Genomic DNA, 8965 nt, shown 5'->3' on the forward strand with positions numbered 1-8965 from the left:
ACAGCGAGTGAGAGGGTGAGCCGAGTTTTCTTAGCTCAGATCTGGCTGACCACCTCACTTGTCTCTCAGCTTCTAGTTTCAACTCCTCCAATACATTCTCAATACTACCACCATAATGATCTCTGCAAATTACAGATATTAGATCTTGGTGTAATCCTTTCATGGATCTGAAATTGCTTGTAGAATAATAATAAGAGCCAACATTCAGTGAGCATTTTACTATATGCCACATACTGTTCTAATTCCTTTACACATACTGACTCATCTAAACTTTACAGAATCCTTCTTTTTATATGTGGGGAAGTTATTCAACTCCAGAGAGGTTGAATAACTTGACCAGTGTCACACAGCAGAGCTAGGATGTGAATCTATGCACTCTGAATATAGAACTTCCACTCCCTCCCCAGTCTGTGTGTCTGTGCAAAGCTTCCCAGACTACTTTGTGTTTCCTTACCTGTTTCTGTACTAATATCTCTCAGGACATTATCAACAAATACTAATTGTCTCTTCATGTATAAGGAGCTGTGGTGGTGTAGTGCCTAAGGCATTTGACTGCTAACCAGAAGGTTGGTGGTTCACACCCACCAGCCACTCTGCGGAAGGAAAACTGGGCAATCTATTTCCATAAAGATTTACCATCTCGGAAACCTAAAGGGGATCACTATGAATCGGAATCGACTCGATGGCAGTGAGGTTTTTTTTTTTTGTTGTTCTTCTCTTCATCCTAAAAACAGCTCTCTGAGGGTAGGAATTAGATCTATGAACACATGCTCAGTAGATGTTAAATGTATGAATGAACATTGACAGCAAGATTCTAGAACTGATTCTGGAAGAAGAGATGATTCTCTGTGTGAAATTGGCCTGTGAAGAGGAATCGCTAGACACCAAGATCTTTCTCTTTGTTCCTTACCCATCCACACCCTGGGCAGCTTCTCAGTGAGAGTTGTACTTGCCATTTTTGGACACCAGAGGGCGCCACTGATAATGTGATTCCTAAGCTTTTCTGAGCAGAAGATTTGGGACTGTTCCTGATTACACTTCTACCAAAGATTCTCTCACTTTCCAAATGAAAGCTATCAGTAACCAGAAGCCCCATGGTGTAGAGAAAGGACAGGTAGGCTGCTGAACAGAGCACACACTATTAATTCATTTGCTTAGCAAAATGATGAGTACCAGCTATATACTGGGTAAAGTCCTGCTCTGTGAGAATATAAATAAAATGAGTTTGGGAGGTCTGGTGGCATAGTACCAAAGGCATTTGACTGCTAACCAGAAGGCTGGTAGTTCAAATCCACCAGCCACTCCTCAGAAGGAAGGTTGGGCAATGTACTTCCGTAGTGATACCACCTTGGAAACCCAAAGAGGGGTTGCTATGAGTCAAAATTGACTTAACGACAGTGAGTTTTTTTAATTTATTTTTATTTTTAGGTAAACTCAGAGTCTAATGGGGGAAGACAGAATCTCACTATATAATCATAGTTCAGTTATATAAGTACTCTAAATTACAGCAAGATCTATCCTGAAGTACAATGCTGTCAGTAATAGGATAATATCCATACACCTACAAGGAAGACCAGTTAATACTATTATTAATACTATTATTATTCAAATATACGCACCAACCACTAAAGCCAAAGACGAGGAAACTGAAGATGTTTACCAACTTCTGCAGTCTGAAATTGACCAAACGTGCAATCCAGATGTATTATTACTGGTGATTGGAGTGTGAAAGTTGGAAACAAAGAGGAATCACTGGTAGTTGGAAAATATGGCCTTGGTGATAGAAATAACGCTGGAGAGCGCATGATGGAATTTTGCAAGACCAACGACTTAGTCATTGCAAATACTTTTTTTTTTTTTTTTTTCCCAGCAAGATAAATGGTTATTATACATGTGGACCTCAACACATGGAATACACAGGAATCAGATAGACTACATCTGTGGAAAGAGGTGATGGAGAAGCTCACTATCATCAGACAAAACAAGGCCAGGAGCTGACTGTGGAACAGACCATCAATTGCTCCTACGCAAATTCAAGGTGAAGCTAAAGACAATGTAAACAAATCCACAGGAGCCAAAATATGACCTTCATTATATCCCACCTGAATTTAGAGACCATCTGAAGAATAGGCTTGATGCATTGAACACTAATGACTGAAAACCAGATGAACTGTGGGATGACATCAAGAACATCATACATGAAGAAAGCAAAAGGTCATTAAAAAGACAGGAAAGGAAGAAAAGACCAAAATGGATATCAGAAGAAACTCTGAAACTTGCTCTTGGACAAAGAATATTTAAAGCAAATGGAAGAAATGACAAGATAAAAGAGCTGAATAGATTTCAAAGAGCAGCTTGAGAAGGCAAAGATAATTATTATAATGAAATGTGCAAAGACTTGGAGTTAGAAAACCAAAAAGGAAGAACACTGTTGGCATTTCTCAAGCTGAACAAACTGAAGAAAAAATTCAAGCCTTGAGTTGCAATATTGAAAGATCCTATGCGCAAAATATTGAGTGATGCAGGAAGGATCAAAAGAAGATTGAAGGAATACACAGCATCACTGTACAGGAAAGAGTTAATCAATGTTCATCTATTTCAGGAGGTAGCATATGATCAAGACTTGATGGTACTGATGGAAGAAGTTGAAGCTGCACTGAAGGAATTGGTGAAAAACAAAGCTCCAGGAATTGACAGAATACCTGCTGAGATGTTACAACAAATGGATACCATGCTGGAGGCACTTATTCGTCTATGCCAAGTAGTTTGGAAGACAGCTACCTGGCCAACTGACTGGAAGAGATCCATATTTATACCCATTCCCAAGAAAGGGGATCCAACAGAATGTGGAAATTATTGAACAATATCATTAACATCACACGCAAGTAAAATTTGCTGACGATAATTTAAAAATGGTTGCAGCAGTATATTGACAGGGAACTTCCAGAAATGCAAGCTGGATTCAGAAGATGTGGAATGAGGAGTATCAGATAGATCTTTGCTGAGAGCAAAGAATACCAGAAAGATGTTTACTTTTATTGACTATGCAAAAGCATCCAATATCTATATCATAACAAATTATGGAGAACATTGAAAAGAATGGGAATTCCAAAACACTTAATTGTGCTCATAAGGAACCTGTATATAGACTAGGAGGCTGTCATTCAAACAGAATAAAGGGATACTGCATGGATTAAAATCAGGAAGGATGTGTGTCAGGGTTGTATCCTTTTACCATACTTGTTCAATCTGTGTGCTGAACAAATAGTCTGAGAAGCTGGACTATATGAAAAAAAATGTGGCATCAGTATTGGAGGAAGACTCATTAACAACCTGCAATATGCAGATGACACAAGATGACCTTGCTTGCTGAAAGTCAGGATGACTTGAAGCACTTACCAGTGAAGCTTAAAGACATCAGCCTGCAGTATGGATTACACCAGAACATAAGAAAATGAAAATCTTCACAACTAGACCGATAAGCAGCATCATGATAAATGGAGAGAAAATTGAAGTTGTCACACATTTCATATTACTTGTTTCCACGATCAAGACCAACAGAAGCAGCAGTCAAGAAATCAGATGTCATATTGCACTGGGCAAAACTGCTGCAAAAGACCTCTTTAAAGTGCAAAGAGCAAAGATGTCTCTTTGAAGGCTAAGGTGCGCCTAACCCAAGCTATGGTATTTTCAGTCACCTCATATGCACGTGAAAGCTGGACAATGAATAAGGAAGACCTAAGAAGAGTTGAGCTCTGGTAGCATAGTGCCTAAGGCACTTGACTGCTAACCAGAAGGCTGGTGGTTCAAACCCACCAGCCACTCCTCAGAAGGAAGGTTGGGCAATCTACTTCCGTAGTGATACTGCCTCGGCAACCCAAGGAGGGGTCACTATAAGTTGGCTCCGACTCGACAGCACGTAACAACAACAACCACAAGAAGAGTTGATGCTTTTGAGTTGTGGTATTGGTGAAGAATACTGAAAGTACCATGGACTACCAGAAGAATGAACAAATCTGTCTTGAATAAGTGCAGCTGGAATGCTCCCTGGAAGCGAGAATGGCTAGACTTTGTCTCACCTATTTTGGTCATGTTGTCAGAAGGGACTTTTCCCTGGAGAAGGACATCATGCTTGGTAAAGTGGAGGGTGAGCAAAAAAGGGGAAGACTCTCAATGAGATGGATTGATACAATGGCTGCAACGACAGGTTCAAGGATTGTGAGGCTGGCACAGGACTGGGTGGTGTTTCATTCTGTTGTACATAGGGTCGCTATGAGTTGGAGCAGATTCAACAGCACCTAACAACAACAACAAATCACAGCAGGAGACCGGAGAGATCGGGTAAGTCAGGAAAGACACCAAAGGAAGGGGTTACTTTTGAACTTTTTTTTTCTTTTCAATTAATCGACGGCAATGAGTTTGGCTTTTTGGTTCATGATATGCTATCATTGGTCAAGGCATGAATACTTTTATTTCATTTGATTTGGGCTTTGAAGGATGGGGAAGAAATCCCAAAAGAGAGAAGAGTTTGGTTCTCATCCTGCCACTTCATCTTCTCAGTTTCCTTATTGTTGAGTTGATTCTGACTCATAGTAACCCTATAGGAGGGAGCTCTGGTAGCATAGTACCTAAGGCACTTGACTGCTAACCAGAAGGCTGGTGGTTCAAACCCACCAGCCACTCCTCGGAAGAAAGATGGGGCAATCTACTTTCGTAGTGATACTGCCTCAGCAACCCAAGGAGGGGTTGCTATGAATTGGGTCCGACTTGATGGCACATAATGACAACAACAACAACCCTATAGGACAGAGTAGAACTGCCCTATAAGGATTCCTAAGGCTGTAATCTTTATGGGAGCATATTGCCAAGTCTTTTGTCCCACAGAGCTGCTGCTGGGTTGGTACTGCTGACCTTCGGGCTAACAGCCCAGTGCTTAACTATTGCATCACTAGCACTCCTTAAAATGAGCGTAACTATTATATCTATTCGGAAGGAAGATGGGGCAGTCTACTTCCGTAGTGATACTCCCTTGGAAACCCAAGGAGGGGTTGCTCTGAGTCGGGTCCGACTCGACAGCACATAACAACAACAACAACATTATATCTATTGTGAGGAATAGATGAGATAATAAATGTGAAAGCTGTTGCAAATCTAGGATAGAGGCATTAGCAACCACTCCTTGAATTTCCGAGGTGATATCTCCATGGAAGTAGATTGCCCAGTCTTTCCTTCCGAGGAGTGGCTGATGGGTTTGAACTGCCAGCCTTCTGGTTAGCAGTCACATGCCTTAGGCACTACACCATCAGGGCTCCTTATGGAGCTCACAATATGGTGAGGGAGTAGAGTCTATAAGTCACACGAGGACTTTTCACAGGGGCTACTGAAACAACAGTAACACCTTCTGATCAAGGAAGAGCCAGAAATTCTCAGGATTTTCCTGTTTTATATCTTTACAGCTGAACTGGATCAATACTCTGATATTTGGGAAAACTAAGCTCCAGAGGGGAACTATATTTTAGCATGTCACATCATGAACCAAAACCCAAACCCATTGCCACTGAGTGGATTCCGACTCATAGCGACCCTATAGGACAGAGTAGAACTGCCCTATAGGGTTTCCAGGGTTGTAAATCTTTAGGGAAGCAGACTGCTTCATCTATCTCCTGCAGAGCAGCTGGAGGGTTCAAGCCACTAACCTTTTGGCTAGCAGCCAAATGCCTTAACCACTGCACCACCACAGCTCCTTATATCATGAACAGGAGACTAGAATGTTCCTCCTGTTGTTCAGGCCATGGCTTTGGCTCCAGGCACCATTTTAACTTCACAGGAAATGGAACAGGCTTCGAGAGGTTAAATGATTGTTCAAGGTCTTGGCGTGAACTGGTAACAGACACTGGCTTCCTGTCTCCAAGATCCAGGCTCTTTCTAGAAAATGGGCTATGTGCCCATACCCCAAAGAAATCATGTTGTAGCTAAGAGAAAGATGCAGTCGAATTTAAGGGAAGTTGTGTTAATCATGCTTTACTTTTGTCTTGTGTGTTTTCTTAACCAAACAGGTGGGTTGGATTAGGCCATCTGAGTATTTGGGCTGCAAATGTGTTTTACGTGAGCTGTATAGGGTTTATAATTTAAAAAATTAATTACTAATATAAAAAAACTGGAGCTGCCACATAAAAATCTAGATTTCTATCTTTTCCTAAAGAAGATCTGACAATATTTGGTCTACCTTCCTACCTGCTCCCCAGTGTGCCACAGTTCCACCATCCCCCACCTACTTCTCTCAGTTGCATTATCTATTTGCGTTATCTAAGAATTACTTAATATGGCTCTTCTAGCCATGGTCTTTGTGACTCCCACCCTATGACTGGGTGGAACTATGCAAATATGATGTGCTTGTGGCCCACCAAGGGGATTGGATAGCTTGCTAATAATGTAAATAAGGTACATGGCATCTTTGCAGGGGCAGAACCAGGGAAGTAAGGTATATGGAATCATAACATGGGGATTGGTCAGTTTTGTCATCACATTAGACTTAAAATAAGCCATCCCAGATGCAGAAAGGGGGATCTCACTGTCATCAAGAGAGAAGAGCTGGGTGTGGAATATCTCCTTGGACTCAAGATCCCTGCACTGAGAAGGCAGAGAGACAGCAGGGAGATGGCTGAAGCAGATGCACAGTTAAAAGGGCTTTGTGATATTTACCTGAGCAGGGTAGAGGCCAGGTGGAAGGCCCAGGGGCCAGAGAGGGAAACCTGCCTTCAGGCATAGTTGAGAGGCTGTCCTGATCAAAGTGTATACTGAGTGTTCTTAATCCTGAATTGTAACCTGTTACTTCCCTAATAAATCCTGTAATTGTGAGTATTGCCTGTGAGTTCTTTGTGGCCACTGCAATGAATTATTGAACCAGCAGTGAAGTAGAGAGTCATATGGGAGGGATGGCTGATGTCAGAACTGGTGAAAAGATGTGCAGAGAGGCTGGAGGATGGCGACATGTCTGACCTCTGTCTCATAGGAATCAGCCTTGAGATGTTGATGTTGTTCTGCATTCCCCATCCCCCTTGTGAAGTTAGAAGAGGTCAGAGGATGCTGCCCCGTGCCCTTTTTGTATGCTTCCCTTGCCATCTGAGTTTACAAACACCTGTCTCAGAGCATAGGTCTAGTAGAACTTAGGTCAATAGTTGGACTTCTTTTCTGGTCAATTTTCCAGCATTTAGCTGTTACTCAATAAATATTTGAATGATCAAATGAATGAACTCATGTTGACCAGCTTTTACTGAGTACCTATTCTATGCAGGTTTATGACTGGGTCCTGGGGTCGCAGAGGCAAAACTTTTGAAAATGCACATTGCTATGAGGGGAGAGAGACATGTGCATGGCTTACAGTAACACAGATTAGACAGTGCTCTGCTATGAGCGCCCAGAGAAAGGAACGAGCCGTAAACTTTGCATGATGCATCAGGGGACACTGGAAATGGGCTAGTTGTCACGTAAAGATGTTTTATTCTCAAACCACAGTTTCACTATTGGCTCCAACCTCAGTTTGATTCTGGCCACAGATTGACCTTGATGAGGTGGTCAAAGTAGGAGTCTGAAGAGGAAATCCTGAACTGTATCCTGAAGAATGAGAAGTCAGGTAAATGAGGAGCTCAGGAACAAGTGTTTCAGGCAACAGCCAATACATAGGCTGTGAGTTGGCAGGAAATTCTATGTGTCTGAGGAACTTAAAGAAGGTCAGTGTGACTGGAGCTTAATAAGAGTGGGAAGAGTGGTAGTAGATGACGTTAGACATGTATTTTTATATCAACAGCCTAACCCTTAAGCCAAGCAGCTGTTGGGCAAATCCTTGTTCCCAGTCTTCAGAGGGCTTGCTCAGAACAGGTAGCTGGCCTAGTATTGCCAGAGGAGGGACTGGGTCTAATCCCTTCCCCTGCCTCCAGTGCCAAGGACAGGGTAGGGCACAGAACAGGTTTCAGTAAAGATTTGCTGACAGCATGCTTGAGAAGGGAACAGGAAGTGTTGAAGAAGGCCCAGGCGGGGCTCTCTTTTCATTGGGGCACTCATTTTCAAGTCGCTGAACACTCCTCCAAGTGACACCCAGAGCTGGGAGAGTGAGATGTAGGGAGAAACCAGTGAAGGGCGGTAGGAAAATGGGTGGTGAAAGTTAAGGGAGCGCGTGCGACTCAGCTTGTGGGTGGAAGCGGCCGGGGAAGGTGGATGGGATCCAGCTTGAATTTTAAGGGATGTATAAGAGAATTGGTCAGACATTTCATTTTGCTTTATGGCATCATTTTCACTGAAAACATTTGCAGGACTCAAAGGGGCCTCCCCCTGGGCGGGTTCTCGCTTCACTCCTCAACCCTCTGCAAAGGGGCAGGGCCTCCCAGAAGCTCGAGTTCTGCCTGCAGCACCCGGATTTACCCGCCAGGGGCCGCTGCGCATGGGGGAAGAGCGAGGGTTCTCAAGCTGCAGAGAGACGGAAACCGGTTGGCAGCGAAACAGGGAGGTAGGGCGGAGCCTGGAAAGCCTGCCTGGAATAGGGGGCTGGGAGTGCGCCCCGGGCCGAACTGGACCGGGCTGTTGTCGCCTCTGGCAGCTCCCGGGTGATCATCGTTGGGCTGGGAGCCTCTGTCCAGCCCAGCTGCAGAGCTGAGGCGAGTGGAGCAGGACAGCGGCCCGGAGGGGCTGGGTAGCAGCTGTAGCCGCCGCCGCCGCAGGCCTGGGTTACCTGAGCAACTGCTTGTCCCGGGCCCGCCTGCTGTCGGTCGGTTAGGGCAAGAGAGACTTGCGTGCGGGAAAGGGAGGTCGGAAGCGACCTCTGGTGTAGGAGGAGTGTCCTGGCGCAGATAAGCAAGAGCCGGGGGCTCAGGAGAGCCGCCGGGGTTGGGGGCGCCGGGCGGTCGCCTCCAACAGGTTATTCCGGGATAAACTCAGGCGCTGGGGCGGGACGGGGCTTCGTTGGGGGCCG

This window comes from Orycteropus afer, unplaced genomic scaffold, assembly GCF_000298275.1.
Source record: "Orycteropus afer afer isolate SDZICR_OR568_19922 unplaced genomic scaffold, OryAfe1.0 scaffold00074, whole genome shotgun sequence".
Classification (NCBI taxonomy): domain Eukaryota; kingdom Metazoa; phylum Chordata; class Mammalia; order Tubulidentata; family Orycteropodidae; genus Orycteropus; species Orycteropus afer.